Raw genomic sequence first — 19,600 nt, 5'->3', positions numbered from 1 at the left:
TTACACCAATTACAGACCATACATATGCGATTTGAATTCACCTAAAGATATTAAGACTTTCTATTGCTGTATTAGGAAAGGCACTGCCCTAAAATTAATATATTTTCCACTGGTTGTTTATATTATTATATAAATGCCATTTTTATCATGTTTATTATCAATGTGGTTCTAATAATCTATATCCTTAGATATGCTTTCAAGTTCTGGTATCAGTTATCATTATAAATGATAAAATCTCCAATTTATGAATTTCCATTCTGTTATAGAGTGTTCACAAATTAAAACTAATGCTACCAGCAGAGCGAGGTGGGGCATGCCTGTAATCCCAGAACTCAGGAGGCTGAAGCAGGAGGATTGCTCTGAGTTCTAAACCAGCCTGGGCTACATAGTGAGTTTCAGATCAGTCTCAACTACACAGTGAGACCCTGTGTCAAACAACAACAACAACAACAACAAATAAAAACGAATGCTACCAATGAAAACAAGTACAAACTCTGGACAAAATAAAAGAATAATCTAAAACAGTAGGAGGAACTCAATGGAGAATGAGACATTATAATTGTTTTATAAGAAAATAAACAAACTTGGCTCTTTTCCAGAGAAAGGCACTGTATCCATATTCCAAAGTTGTTTGGTGTACAGATATACTTGAACAGATAGTTTGAAATAAGATATGCAAGGCTATTTTTTAAGCTTGCATAATAAAAAAAAATTGCCAGTGAAATTTAAATTTCAAGTCAACAAAGGATTTTTAGTATAAATAAGTTCTCCACATTAATAAAGTTTATATTTATACTAAAAATATTCATAGACTCTCTGAGTATCCTCTAATAGCATTTATCAAAAATGGCTGTTATCATTGCTGGAAAATCTGAAGAAATATTAAAGACTCATTAAGAATTTCCTATCAACAAGAAATTCCCCAATATTCTGTACTTTTTTCTCCTTTTAGTTTTTCTAATCTGAAAAATATATACCATGGTCAAACTTCTCCATCTGTCTGGGAAAAAAAATGGGAAAAGTCATAATAAATAAAAGCATAGAAGAAGAACCCAAACAGGAGATAATCAGAGACAGAAATCCTACATTTCTATGATAAACTCATAAAGTACTCAAATATAATTCCTATTCCATGCACTGATGTGTAACCCAAATTATCATATTAAGTCACTAAGCTCAGTTTGAACCATTTCCCATACAAGTGAGGCAAAGTTTCAAATCTGGGTGTATCTAAAATAAAATCAGAAGCATTCTTCAAGTCCTTATAATAAACATGTGCATCTAAATAAAATACTAGACACAGAATTTAGAATATAATCTAGAAGCATTTGAAAAATTAAAAGACTAAAAAATGAAATTTTTTCAAATTCTCAGAGGGAAACACTAAAAAATTACAATAATAAATCATTTTAATATTATAACTATCAGACAAGAATTTAAAATCATCTATAACCATGATCTCTGTATCAAAGAAAAATACAATTAAAATAAATAAAAAGGAAATCTCAAACAATAAAATTATAGAATTGGTAACCACAATATCTGATTTAAAAAAATCAATTGATGGGCTTAGTAGCAGAATTTAAATAACAAAATAAATTTACAAACTTCAGGTAGTTCAATGAAAATTATTCATTACGAAAGGTGGAAAGAAAAAGAAAAATGGTGAAAAAAGGCAAAGATAGTATATTTTGGAAAAAACTATTAAAAGGTCTCACATATATGAAATTGGAGCCTAAAGATTAAAAGTTTGGACATAGTAGGATATGAATAAGATTCACTGAAAAATTTTCTACACAAGTGAAACGTGAAGACAGATGAGGTTTATTAAGAATAAATTCAATGTGAGCCCACACATAGACATTTTCTTGTGATATTACTGAAAATACAAGATTGAAAAAATTAAAATTTTATAACTGAAATTAGAAGAACATTGACCCTTTGAGAAAAATTAAAAATGTAAAAATGGGTGAATACAAAACACAACTCATCTCTCAAACGTTTAAAAGAACATGTATTAATTTAACTTAACATAAAAAGACAAAAACTTGTGGTTTTAGATGTGATATCTCAAGAGCTTTGGTGTGTTGTTAGCTTCTTACAAGAAAAAATGGTATGAACTGAAAACTGATGCATTGTCAGACCATCAGAGAAATGAGATTGCTGGATAAAATTTCACCACAAAATCTAGAGATGCAGTTTTCATGTCGAAATACAAAAACACACCTTCATACTCTGGCAGGAGGAAGGGAAATAGCTCATGAAGAAGAATTCCAAATAATGTAAATATGTACGTACTCCAGTCCAAAAATGGTAGTGTTTCTTTCAATGGAGACACTTTACTGGCATTTATTTTAATATGGTCTCCATCACTAAAGATTGCCAGTGCTCTTGAGAACAATATGAATTTTTCCTGTTACTAGGACTAAAAGTAAAATGAATTAATAATTTAATTTATGATATTATAATATGGTTTAATATTTTATAGATTTCTAAATCTAAATCTCTAAAATTACAGAAAGGAAAAAGGAGGTTTTCTAATTACAATTAAGATCCTATACCTTCTTTCAATTATTTTTTAAGTTTCTCCTTAATAAATTTTAAAACTCTGCTATTAAGTTTTATATTTTTTGTATCTCCCTGACATATTGAAATTTTAATATAATAAATACCCTTTAGTTGCTGGCAATATTATCTTCAAGTCTACATTGTTTGGAATTTATATAGCCCACTAGAGGCTTCTTATGATCTGACTTGCATAGAATTTGCATTTTTAATAACTTACTTCAATAAAGAGACAATCTACAGGAGAACATATTGATAAACTATACATCTTTTTTTTTCTTGGTATCAGGGATCAAACTAGGGACCTTGCACTTGCTACGCAGGTGGTGGAGCCACTGAGATAAATCTCTGGCCCATAAACTATACATCTTGATATAGACTACTATTCATAATATATAGACACTTCCAAAAACTCTGTAGCAAAAAAGATCGATGTAAAACTCCTGTTATTCATTAATTATTATTATATTTTCCAGGACTATAGTGTGTGTGTGTGTGTGTGTGTGTGTGTCTTCTAAAATCTATTATATCTTGTAATATAGTTTCTTGAGACATTTATTTTACTTTGTTATGATTTAGCTTTAAAATGACCCCAAAAGACCCATCTGTTCAGAAGTGGGGCCCTTGGAAGGGAACTACAGCTGGAGCACTGCATGGATCAGTGGATTTCGATGGGTGAGTTCATAGCTCAATGTGCTACCAGAAGGTGGGACTTGGATGGAGAAGGTGGGTCACTGACGGCATAACGCAGAGGAACATATTCTACTCTGCCTCCTTGTTCTCTGTTTCCTGGTGTCATGAATTGAGTAACTTTCTTCTGCCACTCCCTTTCACCAAGATAGTTCTGCCTTGCAGATTATGAACCATGCAGGAACCTTCTGAAACTATGAGGTTAAAAAAACTTCTCCTTTAATGTCCAGATAATGGGTATTTTCTGATAGTGAAGGAAAAGGACTAATATAAGCAGCAATTAGCATTTGCCCCACTGTAAAATCTAATTCATATTAAATTCTATGCTTTTATAAATACACGATGACTTAAATATTAGGAATCATTTTCTTCTTTTTAATTTTAGAATGACAAATAAAAAATATCAAGTGGGAAACCAATCAAAGGGGAAGGGGAAGTGGGAGGGGTAGGGGAAAAGAAAGATGAGAATGGAATTAACATGAAAAGAAGAAAAAAGGGAAACAAATTCTTTGTAGATAAGGAGGGGTAGAGAGGTTGAAGGGAGGGCAGGGGAATGGGGAAAAACTAAGAACAGAGATGGATTACGTAAAGTTTGTAAATTTCCAATGATGAATGTCATTATATTGTATACCTTCAATGTACCAATAAAATTAATTAATTAAAATAATAATTTTGAAACATTTGAAAATAATTCAAATCCAGTTCTTTTAAGAATTGTGTGAATTAAAAATTGAATCAGAACATTAGATAGTATGATAATGAATTTTAAGACTTTTAATTGTTATCACATGCCATTTATGTTAATGCATATTTGCACATAAAAATATATAAAACTCAATTTTAGATAATTCTAAGTCTTTTTATGTTTCATTGAGATACATTATAATTTAAAGTATATTGAGAGATAAATTGGAGGGTTTTAAGTATGCAAATATTTCCCTTTATTGCAATGCTAGAATTATTTTATTCAAAATTTAAATTTCACATGAACCCTCCCCAAAGAGCTAAAGTCATCATACCACAGTGATACCTGCTTACCAGCATTCATGCCACCACACTTTATGATAGCTAAATCTTTGAAGCAGCCAGGATATCCATCAGCAAACAAATGAATAAAGAAAATATGGTAGCTATACATAATGAAATACTACTCAGCTATAAAGAAGGATAAATTTGAGTCACTTTTAGAAAAATGCATGCATCTGGGAGATATAACGTTGAGTGAAATAATCTCCCACAAAGGTTAAATAGCATATGGTGTCTCTCATTTGAGTCTGACAAAGTACTGAAAACAGCGGGACAATGAATAGATTTAAGGAAACAAAATGATAGACCTCTTACAAATGGGAAGGAGTTCAACAGAATCAGGGTGAAGGGAAAAGGAGATAAGATGAATATATACCGTGTACAGGAACCTAAAAATTCAATCAATAAAAACATTAAATATCATAAACCTGAGCTAAGAATAAGAAAACAAAAATGAAAATGGGTAAAAAGATTTAGAGGCAAACAAAGGAAGCAGGGAGTGATGGCGATTAAAATATAAACAAGCTGTGTTGCTTACACATACCCACTTTCCAGGATAGGTGCAAACTTCATATACTGCAAATATGTACTGAAAGAAGAAAATTGATAACTATGCATATTTATATGAATTAAAATTTATATTTCAGTTTTGTCACTCAATGTATAAATGTGAAGGAACATCATAACCTAATATGATTTGCTCTAATTTCGAAAAACTAATTAACATACTTAAAATATTCTAAACTCTTTTGGAATATTAATTTTAATGCACTGTTATTAAAATGACTAAAATTTCAAACACTAGAAGTATTAAGAATATCAAATGCTGTGCAATGTTTTCTCTCTTTATTTTACAAATAAATAATACAATAAAATTTCCAGTTATTCTGGCAAATTATGTAAAATTAGCTTTTAATTTAGATTTGTTTTAAAATTTATGTATGAATTGGATTTTTTTCTCTAAAAAAAGAGAATAATATGGTAAAGCAAATTTTCTAAGTATCAATCAAAATCTAAAATGTTTAAAAGCCAGTTTAATCATTTAAAGCAGAGATAAGGCAACCATGACTTCTGTGCCCAAAATTTGACTAACTACCACCGCAGACTGTGACATAGTTGACAAATTTGGAAATGCAAAATTCATATCATGTCAACACTGATTGAGTATAGGGTGTGTGAGGGAAAGAGGTAGCTCAATTTATATTGATACCCATATGCATGCCCTGTAGCTTTGGATAAGTAGAAGAACTAATACCTGAGATGGAAATCAACAAAGGCAGGATTATGAGGGAGAACCAGCTAAAAACTCATTACAACTGACATCCTTGTTTATTAGGCAGTTGTAAGTCTGAAAATCTGGAAAGAAAAACATATCTAAGAACCTATATTCTGGTAACCAACTCATTGTTATAAGAGTAACTCGAGGGGAGTTGGTGTGGTAGAGAAGACATCCAGGGGGAAAACATTAAGGAACACCAGATACAGTCCCCGGAAAAGAAGACAAAGAAGGATTCAGAGATAGACCTTTGTGTCATAAAGACAGAGGACTAAAAGAGGAGAACAATACCATGAAAGCCAAAGGAAGCATTTTAGTGAAAAAATTATCATTATAAAAGTAAGAGTAAATTAAGAAAGACCATTTCATTTGCAGAGGTTATTTTAAAAAATGACAAATAAAGATAGCTGTAATATGTCTGACTATCGAGAGACTTTTTTTTTGATTCAGAAAAAATTACTTTTACTTGTGTCCTCATTTTAAAATTTTGTGCAACATATTCACTTACTACATGGAATTAGTATTTACAGTAATAACTTTTCAGTGTTGAATGTTATTTTAAGGCTCGCTTTTTATTATCTGAATTATTTTCCTTGTTTTTGTCTCTTGGACTTATTTCTTGAGGTGAGTTTCTTTGTGGGGTTGAGATATTGAAAATATAATTTTTATTTCCTGTACTTTGATGTTTGTTACATTTTGTTTGAATACAAATGATATAATATGCATCACACGATTGAGTGTTAATATTATCAAACACTATCATAGCTCACCAGAATGCATTGAACAGTGGTAGAATTACCAGATTTGACAGGAGTTTATTACTGCCAGAGTGTGTGCCAGATTCTGCTTATCTTTTCCAACCATGTTCCCAGAGGTACAGCCAGACTAGATAATAATGGAATAGATTCTGTCATGGTAATTAAGGGAGAAGCCAGGGCCACTTCTCATTTGCTAGGGTTGTTTTCTCTGAGCTGTGCTTGTGAGGATACGTTAAGCATTCTAAGCATTTCCCAATTTGACTGAGTCCGATTTATATCAGTGTCCTGAAGAGGTCTCCAATTATAAAGTAGATATCTTGAAATTCTTGGCAACTTTACCTATGAAAAGGTTATAATATCAGTGCGGGAGTAATATTAATTGAGTGGATTGATAGGAAAAGTGCAATGGTATTTCTCAGAACAAAGTGCATGGTATTTAATTTCAGAAAAGGAGAAAATGAATATGGAAGACAGAATGTGTGGTTTAGATTTGTGCATTACTCTATAAGACACAGCAAATAAATTTTCAAATTCAGATATTCTACCTCACAATTTTAGATTATCTTGGTCTTCACATGATTCTGATTCTAGTCATTATTTCATATATGTTTTCTGTATTTCTTCTATTTCTTTTAACATAGTAACTGCAAATGTTTTATTTTGAATTTCTTCTCTGATAATTGCAAAATCTTGACCATCTGTGGAACTGCATTTATTTTTTTTTTACTGCTATATTGATTATCTGTTGTATTCACTTGCTTGTTTTGTGTGTTTTCTGAGAGGATTTGTGTACAAAAACACAATGGCAAATCTATATGAAATGTTCTGCCAGCAGTAGTTGTCTTTACTCTTCCATCTGCATCTCAGCAGAGACTGATCTGGTTTGCAGAGTGACTGGGGTTTAACTGTGATTTACTCTACCTCTTGCTTTTCTGTTTTGGGGATAGGTCTTGTTCTGCTCTGTTCTTGACTGTGAGTCACGATAATCTCATTTTCAACTATGAAAGCATGAGGAGAATTTATTCCTGTTTGGAAAACTAATTCATTTAATTCTATTTTAGAGTTCCAAAAATACATTTTTGTAATCCACTTGTGTTTTGTAATTGTTTCCATGGCAACACTAAACTTATTGAATTTACTATGTGCTTCTAAAAAATGAAAATTTGAACAATCCCTTGAAAGCTTATCCAAGGTGTTATCCTAAAAATAAATATTATCTTGTGAGACTTAATGTCCTTCAGGCTATGTATTTTATATTTACAGAAAAATTACTAATAAATAAAATGTAACCCTAACAGCTAGAAAATATCGTTCTAGGATACAATAAGTGAAAGTAGAGCTCACTTTCCTAGCATTACTTCAATAAAAATTGGTTTTTGTTTCTTGTACACAGTCTGATGGCTTGGAAGACAGGTTGACAGATTCTAGTGGGCTGAGCGATGGTGATGGTGCTGGTATTACTGGTGAGCAATTTATCAGAATTTAGTAAGTCATGTGTTTAGTTGAACCCAAGGAATGGATGTACTAGTACATACATATGTGTTTATCTTATTCATAAACCATCTGGCAAAGGAAGTGATTACTAGACTAGTAGGGATAGTTTGTTGCATTTACTATGAGAACATAAGGTTATCGCTGTACAATAAAGACCACGAGGGACAAATCTCACATTCTCAAGATTCACTGAGCCATTTGATCACGCACATTCTAACCAATGTGCAATGACTGGATGTTCAGAACTCTCAGGAAACAGATATCTGGATTACTTAACCCAGAAAATAACTTAGATTATAGAAGCATTTAGATCTATTGGGAAAGTCAGAGATGACAAAAATAGATTATAATCTTGGAACCTAATTTACTTTATACTAGTCATTGTAATTTGGTCATTTCCTTGCAAAATTTCTGGAGAACAGACAAGATTGTGTAAGGTCTGAGAGAATATGAGCCTTAGAAATTGTGGACTTAAGATCATATCATTTCAGCATTAAATATAGATGGCAAATCTACCTAAATAAAGTAGATATATTTCTTTGCTGGGGACTTTATTCTGGACAAAAGAGTATGCTCAAGCAATGTGCAAAGATAGCTGTACCTGCTGGAGTGCTATCAACCTAAGAATCGATCCTCATCCGTAGAATTCATAAAGCAAACTGTCGTTTTTGCTCCCTAGATTTTTGTTAGAGTAATGCTTCCATGTTCTGTATTGCTGCCCTCACCCTCAGAGAAATTGCACTCTACTTGTTCCAAAAGTAATATGCTAGTGAGAGTTCTTTTATTTGCTTCTTTACCTTCTTTGTATTATATTTTTAATCATTTGCTATCCTTTTTGGGGGGTGAGTTACCAAATTACGTGAACTAATTATCAGGATCTACTCCTATGGATTCTGTTCTGAAATAATGCAGGGGGCTGTTACGTAGCAAATTGTCAAAGAAATGGCTTACATATATTTTAAAGGTAGTATCATAAATTATAATAGAATTGGTAATGTTAACAAAACTTTAAGTAGATTGAAGACTAAACATATCGGTAGAAAGAAGTTTAGAGATACATAGAGCTCTAAAGAAAAATGAGCAAATGTCATGGTTTATATCTAGATCCCCCTGTGCCAGCATTGTGTACTTATACATGGAGCTTTTGAAGCACAATGGAAACATCAGGTAGTCATAGACAAAGGTGACATTAGGTCTGTTCGGAAGAGGCAGTCACTTTGGGCTTGACCTGGAAGGGTCTGTCTATCCTTTCAGATGGAGCCTCCCTTCTCTTTCTGCTTTGTGACCACCATGACCTACGAGTCTTTCCTCCATCCAGGCCCTTTCATCATTCCTTCCGGTCTTGGAGCCAGCCAGCTAAGAACCAGAAATGTGAGCTAAAACAAACTTCTCCTCTTTCAAATTTCTGTTGCAGAGTATTGGATCTCATTAATGAAGAAACTGACTAATGGCAAACTATTTGGAAAAAAAAGCAGTTTGACAAACAAAGTGCAAATCACCAGGGTCACATATAGAGAGGTAACCATGCACATAAGATCATTATAATAAATATTATACCAGAAAAATATATCCCCTAAAATATGCCACATAAGCAAAAATTAAGATTTATGTCAATTCTGCTTGCAGTGTGGGGAGTGTTGATACTCTGTAAAAAGGTTTGGCAATCACAACTAAATTGAAAATGTATATTCAGTCACGAAGCCATTCCATGTCTGGATCTAATCCTGGAATAATTTTGGCATTTGTTCCCACATAGGAATATAGCAGTATCATTGCTTATAATATTATTTTTAACATTGGAAAATTCTTAGTACACTCAATTATCATCCAAAGGAAAAATGGGTAACTAAGGAATGTTTATGTAATTAACTGCTGACTGCTACAAGCTTTACCATGGAAAGTATTCAGGAATCTAAAACTGAGTTTAAGAAAAGGAACATGAAGTACATAAACACAACAGGATGTTAGTTCAATAGCATGTGTGATTTGAAGAATTTTACTTTTTGGTAAGGGATACATTTAGACAGAATGTAAATAATTATAGGAACACTACATAAATATGAATCAACACAAATTTTATATTTGCATTAGGAAGGGATTAGAATTGTGAAAGGATATACAACATATGAACAATATTTTAAATATTTTACTTGTTTGCAAAGTTGTTGCACAGATATGTGAATAGATGTTTATTATGTTATTTTTAAATATTGTCATTTACAGTTATTTCAAGTGTATTATAATTAAAAAATAATAATTTCTCTCATTTAGTTGTTTTGTTTTGTTTTTGTACTAGGGATCGAACACAGGTCCTTGCACTTGCAAGGCAGGCAGCGAAACCACTGAGCTAAATCCCCGGCCCTTCTCAATTAGTTTTAACAAAATACATTTTAGAAATGATTTCAGAATTGAGATATAGATATTTCCTTTTTACTTTGTAAAAAAAATTGCAGGACAAGATGTGTTAATATTAAATAAACCTATAAATCTTGATGTCTAGCTGAAGATTTACTAGCAAGTAGATTTAACTTGTGACAAAATGCAAACTGATTGATTTTGGCTATCTGTACCTTCATTTTTATCTTTTCTAATAAGTGCAGTGTTATGTAATTACTCCTTTTCAAATGTAACATAAATGTATCAAAGTTACTTTATGATATTTGATAAAAAATTTGCTCTTATTGATTGAATACATCCTTCACTCACAAAAAACACCCAAAACCAGGACACTTAGATTTTTAATTTAGAGATAAAATCTTTACATTTTTAAAACAAAAATCAAGACCTTCATCTTATTTTTCTCCCTTGAATAATATAACAGTGTGAATTTTAAAGAAAATTTCACCTTTAGATTTATGGTTCTAGTAGTTTAATATCCTTTTGATGGAGAGGTAATTTGAAACCATTCTTTAAAATAATATCTCCAAAAATAATTCTTTGAAAATAACCATATATACATATATATGAAAAAAATACCCACATTGACATAGGCTCTGTCCTCCTAGTTTTTCAAGTATGTAGTAGAGAATTGCTAAACATAAGTACAATGTTGGTCAATAGTTCTCTAGAATTTTCTATCCTGCATAAGTAATTTTGTTTTCTTACTGAATAGCAATTATCCCCTACCTTTGGCAATGCCCATCTTACTTTCCACATCTATTAGTTTGACTTGGATAACTCACATAAGGGAAGTGCAGGCACGTAGTATTTGTTCTTCTGTAACTCCGACTATTTTTATTGCTATCATCATTACTATTATCTAGGAATATTAGCAACTTTCATAAGCTCTTCGGACAAGAAACAAGTCACATTCTCTTCAAATCTGCTCCAGACCCTACCAGTCTATGCTGATGGCACTTTTTTGAAAGCCTCAAATGGAAAAACACGGAATTTAAACTCTCAAGATGAGAGTAAGAGTTTCTTTCATTTCTTTGATTCTGTGGTGACTATTTTAAGGAATTGCTAGCATTAGTTGCTTCTCCAAGAAATTCTTTATTGAAAATTTTTATTCTTTACTTTTATGCAGTTGTTTTATCCAATTCTGGCACTTCTAAATCAGCTTTCCTTCCTCCTTTACATACTTCTTTAATTTTCTTCACCACTAACAAGTTTTACTAATTCATTGAAATAGATGCCAACCTAACCCTCAGCACAAGTAAAATGAGGAAAAGTTGATGTAAATCTGATTAAAATTCTCTTCAACTCTTTCCTCTCTTCTACTTTGCTTGCCTTGAGGCTCGAAATTGACATTATAATTTAAATATAATATTTTCTAGGTAATTATAAGATATTAATAGACACCACTGATGATTTCAAAAAAAAGAGAAGTATTTCAAGCCATAAAATATTCGTACACATTAATTCTTCGGTAATTTTATTCTCCCTCTAAACCTTTTAAGAGCCAAGAAGAGTTTAATTACATTAAAATAATAAATTACAATATAATTTTTTCCACAAATAATTAAATAGCATACCAATTGTTCTAGGTTTGTGTTTATTGGTTCCTCACTGTGAACAGATATCTTCTAGTTTTAGGTCATTTATTACACATAATACAAAAATTAAACTACTCACACACCAGAGTTTTTATTGCTGTACTACTGTATTTTATTAAACTTTCTCCATTTCCATAACCCCTAAACTTTAAATTCTTATACCTAATATTATAGCATCATCTTTTAAACATATTTTATAATAATTTATACCTCTCCTCAGTAACAGGAGAAACATTTTATCAGTTTTTAATAATTCACATTTCATTATTTACTTTGTAATAAATTTAGTTGTATATATTTAAGGTATACAAGCTAATATCATGATATACACATATACAAAAATTCTTACTATATTTAAGCAGAGAAATATATATCCATCACCTCTCACAATTAAATTGTGATTGTGCATGTGTGTGTGTGTAGAGCAATTAGAATCTATCTACTTATTTAGCAAATATAGTCTTATGGGAATAACATCTTTGAAAGCCTATCAATTAAAGGAATATATTTAAGCCTTGAAAATATCCTAAGTTCTAAGTGGAGAAGTAAGAGGTGGGAAAATAAAGAGAAATGAAAAGGGAAGAATGAGAAATTTCATATCAAATTAAAATAGTTTAATTATATGTTAAAAATATCACACTAGTGCAAAAGCCTAATACAAGAAATGAATTTTACAAGATACACCTTTAGAAGGAAATGTAGAATCAACCACTAAAGAATGAAAGTTCTTTTCCCTTAGCAAACAATAAATATTTGGTAGAATAAAAATAAAATTGTTTGATTTTGAATAAATGCTATACCAAATTAAATACTGGTTGGATTAAAATAATAACATATAAAGAGAAGTCAGCATTTTATAAGACATAATAATAGTTATTGAAGGGATAATGGTATATTTCAATGTGTAATTGAAATGAATCACTAAATTGCCCCTGTATTTGATTCAATAGTAAACTTAAACATCATTTTGTCAAACTAACAAACAATAAAAATTGCAACATAGAATCTAGAAATTATATAAAATTTGAAATTTAAAGTTTGATAGTCTTATTATAAAATTATTTTATACAAATCAAGATAAACATAAAAGTTTCTTTTACATTGAGTTGTTAATGGATTATTTACTTCAAACATCAAAAGGATAGTGGGCTTTTTCATACTCTCAGTAGGAAACAAAAGATGATAAAGTATAAACAGTGTTCTGATTTGGAAAAATATTTTTAAAAATAGTTAATTTCTGAAAATAAAAAATACATTCAAAACAGTCATATATCAAAAACTTTAGACAAGAATATCATCAGTATATCACCTTCTAAATGATCATCTATTACTATAATCATATATTCTTCTACAATTTCCTATAATATCACCAATGACATAGTAGAATATAAAAAGTAATAGCTGAAATAAATAATAAAAGGGGGACAAGTTAAAAATTTATTGTATATTCAACTGACATACACTATGTAAATAAAATCTAAGATTTTACATGATATAAATGGCATGAGAAAACAGTTGCATTTTATAAGTGGTATACACTGAAAACAAAACAATATTAAAGTTTTAACTCTAACAGTATGTTTGCATTTCTAGAAAAAGGGAGCAGGAAAAACTTTTAAAGCTATATCTACTAGTAGTTTTGATTTTAATGTGCTTCAGCCAATATGATTTCTTAATAAAAAAATTCTACATAGACTTGCAAGGCTCAACCCAAATCAGCAGTCAGTGGTCAGGAAGTATGCAAATTTCCTCATCCTCGAAACAGGGCCAGAAAGCTAAATCAGGTACAGTCAGTAAAAGGGAAAACAAGAAGACAGAAAATGAGTCTCAGCCATCAGTCAAAAATCATATTGAAGATATACTCCTAAGTGAAATAAATAAATCACACATGTGTAAATACCGAATAGTTTCCCTGGTGTGAATAATCTGCAACAATGCATAAGATTCTAATAATATTACTGACATTTAGAAATGGGAAGAAAAGAGCTAAAGGTGTAGGGAAGGTGGGATGGGTAGGGGAAGAGTAAAAAGGGAAAAGAAAAAAATGTGAGAGAATGAAAAGATAAAAATAAAGTGTTTGTAGATGGGGAGGGGAGGAGGGGGTGAAGGGAGGGAAGAGGTAAGGGGAAAAAATGAGAATCAAGACTTGTCATGTAGTGGTACATGATCCCAACAATGTATGCAACTGTACTGTATCCCTAAAATGTACCAATAAACTCAATTAAAGCTGAAAAAAAAAATCAAACAGTGAGCAGAAGAGAAGGATGCACTTGATCTAAGCGAATGGAAAAATGTACCTAAACTCAATTAAAGCTGAAAAAAAAAATCAAACAGTGAGCAGAAGAGAAGGATGCACTTGATCTAAGCGAATGGACTCCTGACCCAACTCCTCATTTAAACAGAGAGCTTTAAAAATAAATAAGTTGGAAGAACAGGAGAATAAAATTAAGGAAATAATTAAGGCCTCTGCGTTTGAATTATATTTAGTTTAGTTAAGTATTAGAAAATTTAAAGAATTTGTGCTTTTGAAAAATAATACAGATTTTTCAACTAAAATGCATAAAAATATGTGCTTAGTCTAAGTACATGTACTCAAAGAAACTAAAAAAACTAAATTATAGAAATTTACTGCACCACTTTGAAATATTGTAGCATGTTAAGTATTCTTTCCACAATCTGTAATGACATTGGCTGTTATTTCTAAATTAACAACTGGATATTAATAAATTTCTCTTTAAACTTTTACAATGTTTGTCTATAAGATACAGGAGATATTTTAGCCTTAATAATCATGATTTGTAATTTGTCTACCATAATTTTTTAAAATTTTAACTGTCAGATACATTTATATTAGCAAAGATATATGTATGTCTCTACTCACATTTAGAATTATATATACTATTTTTTCCTACATCATTTATTTGTAAGATATATTTCAGATGTATGTATTGTATTATTATATATCCATTATGATATATTCTATTCTATGCAATATGTTGCACATATCACATATTTAATATATGTATACTGTATATGTGTTATATATGTAAGCTATATTATATAAAATATATTGTATATTGAAAAACATAATTACATTATTTAACCAGGAGTGGTGATGCACATTTCTATCACTCTGAAAGGCTGAGGTAGAAGCTCACAAGGTCGAAGCAGCCTTAATAATGTAATAGGACTTTATCTAAAATCAAAAATAAGAAAGAAAACACTAAAGATATAACTATGTGCAAAGGCCCTGGATTTAACTCCTCACACTGCAATGAAAGCTGATTAATTTAAAGTAGACAATATGATTTCATACACCCTTAGGTTGCAAATTGATTGCCACAATGAAGACAAAAAATACACCTACCACCTCACATACTTAGTGGATTGTGTGTATGCTAAGATCTAGTCCTGAGCAAATTTCAGCTACACAGTGTAGTGCTGTCAACTGTAGTAATCATTATCTATATTGGGTCTTCAGAATATACTCATTGTATAACTTAAAGATCATAGCATTTAATCAATATTTCTCTATTCCCCCACCCCTCAAACTCTGGTAGCCATTGTTCCAATCTCTGCTCTTATGAATTCATACTTAAAATGAAGTTAGCATGCAAAGTTAACAAAGAATTTATCCAAGTTAATAGAAAAAATAAAATAAAATAATTACAATGAAAACTAATTTTAAAGGATTGAGAGCATTTGCCATATGTTTCCAAAAGGTTAATGCAATATTACAAAAGTAGCACTATTTTTGGATTATCATTTTCACTGTGGTTTATAAAAGTTATATAATTTTTTTCTTTTTAATAGAAATGCTAAACAGAGGATTTCAACAGTACATTTCTTTCATGTTAAGTGAAGGTGTCTTATGTATAACTAATTTTAATTGTCAGATATTGTGCCACACCAAAAGGCACAAGGGACACATTGTGCAGCATGATATTCATTCTAATGATAGAACTTACATCTAATGATACCAATCAGAATGGCACCATCTAACATCTAGTGAATCATTAAATGGGCCTAAATATTGTACTTCCATTACTCTATTTATTTTCACAAGTACTTCTTAGAAACAAATATATTTATTTCTCACTTTTCTGATGAATGTTGTGAGACAGGTAGGTTAAATGTTTTGCTGACTGTCATATTGCATGAAAGAAAAAAATGAAGTTAAAAAGTAATTAGCAAGAGGACTAATGTGCCTTTAGAAGATGTTATAATATCAGCTAAGTAAGATCAATGAGAACAATGCTATGAAAGAAAATAGAATGGGAAATTGTGTGGTCTTTGAAGGTGGACACATAAGGAATTGTAATCTGAAATTGAGTGAATCAGAAGAAATATTAATAGCAGGAGTGGAAGGGAGGTGAGACATCTGGTGAAATCCATGGCCTAGGAAAAACAATAGCAGAAGCAAAATGTAGTATGTCTTGCTTTTATATAATACATTTTCAAGTAGGTTATCCATTGACATACACTTTTAAAATAGTTTTCCTTCATGTGTTTAGTCTTCCAAATCATTTCAGAAAGTTGAAGCACCAAATTAGATTCAGAGACAGGGCAAGTTAAAATAAGTAATAAGTCTGTTAACAGACTTGTTTTTTGATGCGCTGTAAGACTTTGGAAATCAAATTTGGAATATTTTCAATGATTTACTATGAACTTTTAAATTCAGAACTTGAGAATTCTGAATCTCCTGCACTGAATAATTATATTTTTTAACTTTTGCATTTTCCCTGTCTAAAAATGAAAGAAATTAAAGATAAAGCTCCATAGCAATGTAATGCTTTTGTAACTCTTATTTGCAAACCTTTAGAGAACAGTTGAGAGAATTATTTAAAGCTTTAAGCTTACTATGATTGGTTACCCTTTCACACTTACGACACATTCATCCAGTATCAATTTTGTATGTATTTCTTCTATTTTTAACTTCTTTATTGAGATACAATTTCCATTTTACAGAAATAGCTGACTGAATTTGTCTTATTCAGGGCCTTAAAATATTATAGAAGTGTAGCTATCACCATAATTTTTAGAACATTTTATAACTTCACAAAATATCCCTTTGAGAATATCATGTCTTTAGTTACGATCTCCTATCCTTCCATCCCCACCCCAACAACCATTAATAGTTTAGGCTATTTTAGACTTTCTGCCTTTATATATTTCACGGTTCTAGATTTTCCTATGAAAGCCATCATAAGACGTAACAAGCTTCTTTCACTTACTATCTTGTTTTCAATATACATCTATCGTGTAACATACATCAGTATTTCTTTCATCCCTGTTTCATAATCAATAATCAGTAATCTCCCATGTATACATACTACATTTGCTTATTCATTTGTCCACTGGCAGTGATTAGAGTTTTATTCATCCTTTGGCAATGATGATTACTATTCTTGTAGACATTCATGTACAAGTTTATGTATGAGCATAACTTTCATTTTCCTTATATAATAGGAACTTTTAGTCTCATGGATGATAACTATGTTTAGTAGTTGAAGTAACTGACAACCTATTTTCTAAAATTGCTGCATTGTTTTACATTCTTATTCAGTATACAAGGGCTCCTTATCCTCCCCCAACACTTTTGATTTCCTTACTTTTTTTATTCTTTTCTTCTTCGTGTTTGTAAAGTGGTATCTTAGTATGTGTTTGATTTTTTCCTTAGTATGAATAACGATTGTTCAACATCATTTTATAAATATTTTAATAATTTTGACCTCTTCACTGGAGAAGTGTCTATTCAGATCTGTTTTCAACTTCTTCTTTTTATTATTGGGTTAAAATATATTTTTGTATATTATTTTGTTACTTTGTCCTTACATTTTTTATTATGTTGGTGCTATTATTGATATACTTGCTTTCGTGTTCAGAATCTTTTTATTTATTTCCAAAGCATTCTCATAACTGCTTAATACATCTGACTTTATTAAGTCTTTAAAATTCTGTTCCACAGTAGTATATGGGTTTTGATTTATTTCAGGCCCCAGGCTCCCTAGGCCTCTCAAACCGTGGCCTCAAACCATTACCTGTTCCCTGTGACCATTAGACGCTGGAACTGAAGTGTTTTAAATAGTGAGAAATAGGAAAAGGAAGGAAAGAAGTGGGAAAGAAGGTGGGAAGGGAATAGGCAGGGAAACAGAGAGGAGACAGGGAGAAAGGCAAGAAGAGGGAGGGAGAGATGGAGGCAAAGAGTCTTCAGAAAGTGTCAATATTTTCAAGTATATATGTTTAAAATTAGATATGACAGCAATTGAAGAAATATTTATATGATAACACAAATCATACAATTGTTTCGACTGATGGATAAGTAATGCAAAAATAGTTTATTAAATATATTTTATATGTTAAGCATAGATACATGCAAGAAACACAAGACCGCAAGAGTTCACAATGTGTTTAGAGAGGCAGAGGATATTTACATGTATTCACATTAGAGTTTAAATAACTGTGGTAAATTTTTATAATACAAATATCACTTTAGAAATGCAGAGAAGAGAACAATTAGTTGTTATGAAATATATCTAAGACTTATGAAGAAAACAGCTTGAAGCAGCAGTGAACACAGCAAGGGTGCTAATCTGATGAATGAAATAGATAGGGAAAGGATGAAAGAACCATTACACACTATTTTTGCAATATGTAAATTTCATGATTGGACTGGAACAAAGGAGTGAATAATTAAACCAAGATTTTATAATATAGAGTTTAAAAATTCTAAGTAAGTGGGATAAAATATAATAATGACAGCTGAGTATAAATAGTGTTTTTCTCTGTGTCTGGGAGAACTTAGAGAAATTGGAAATTAAGCTTAAAAAGCTTCATTAGAAGATTAGAAATAATTCACTCAGTTGGTAGCAGTGGGAATAAGATTACTGCATAAAACAAAAAGATTTTCACCTTACTGCAAAAAAACTCTTTGAAAAAGGCAGATTTTAACTATTTATGAATTGGTTCATTGTTGGGAACTAATGAAGAAATGACATATTTCCTAAAATACTGCTTATTCACTTTCAGATTTAAGACACAAATGAAAGAATTTTTGTAAGATTTAAAAACTTCCGCATTATATTTTTGAAGGCGTTTCTATGTTTATCTTTATTTTCTATTACTTCAGTTTCTCATAGGTTGAAAGCATATGTAAATACCTGTTTCCTAGTTACCTTTTCATAGAAGTTTCTTCCATATTTTTTCAATCTTTATTAAGTTTATTGGTTCATTTTAAGTATATAATACACTTACATTCATCATTGATATCTTGTACCTTTATATGATTTATCTTGGTTCTTATTTTTCCAGATTAGCCAGCCCTCCATTCACCCCCTTCACCCTTCCCTATTTACAAAGACGTTTCCATCTTTTTCCTTTTCACATATTTTTTAACTTTTTACCTTTCCCCTTCCCCTCCCACTTCCTTCATTATTTTACATCTTTTCTTCCTATTACATAATATCAATAATACATTTTGATCCTTATTTGCACTTTTATTTTTCCACATCAGAGAAACTATTCAGTTATTATATGTGTGTGTGTGTGTGAGTGTGTGTGTGTGTGACATTAATTTCACAAGAGTATGGGCTCAATGAGCATCCACCTAGCTGTAAATATTTCTACTTTCTTGTTCTTTATGGCTGAGTAGTATTCAATTTTATTAAAAAAAGAAAAAACAAAACAAAAGCACATTTTTTTATCCACTTACCAATTGATGGGAAATTGGGCTATTTCCAAATTTTAGCTGTTACAAACTGTGCCACTATCAACATGGGTGAGCATATATTGCTGTG

This window comes from Fukomys damarensis, unplaced genomic scaffold (assembly GCF_012274545.1).
Source record: "Fukomys damarensis isolate Sample0158 unplaced genomic scaffold, DMR_v1.0_HiC HiC_scaffold_30, whole genome shotgun sequence".
NCBI lineage: Eukaryota > Metazoa > Chordata > Mammalia > Rodentia > Bathyergidae > Fukomys > Fukomys damarensis.
This window is presented reverse-complemented; position numbering follows the sequence as displayed.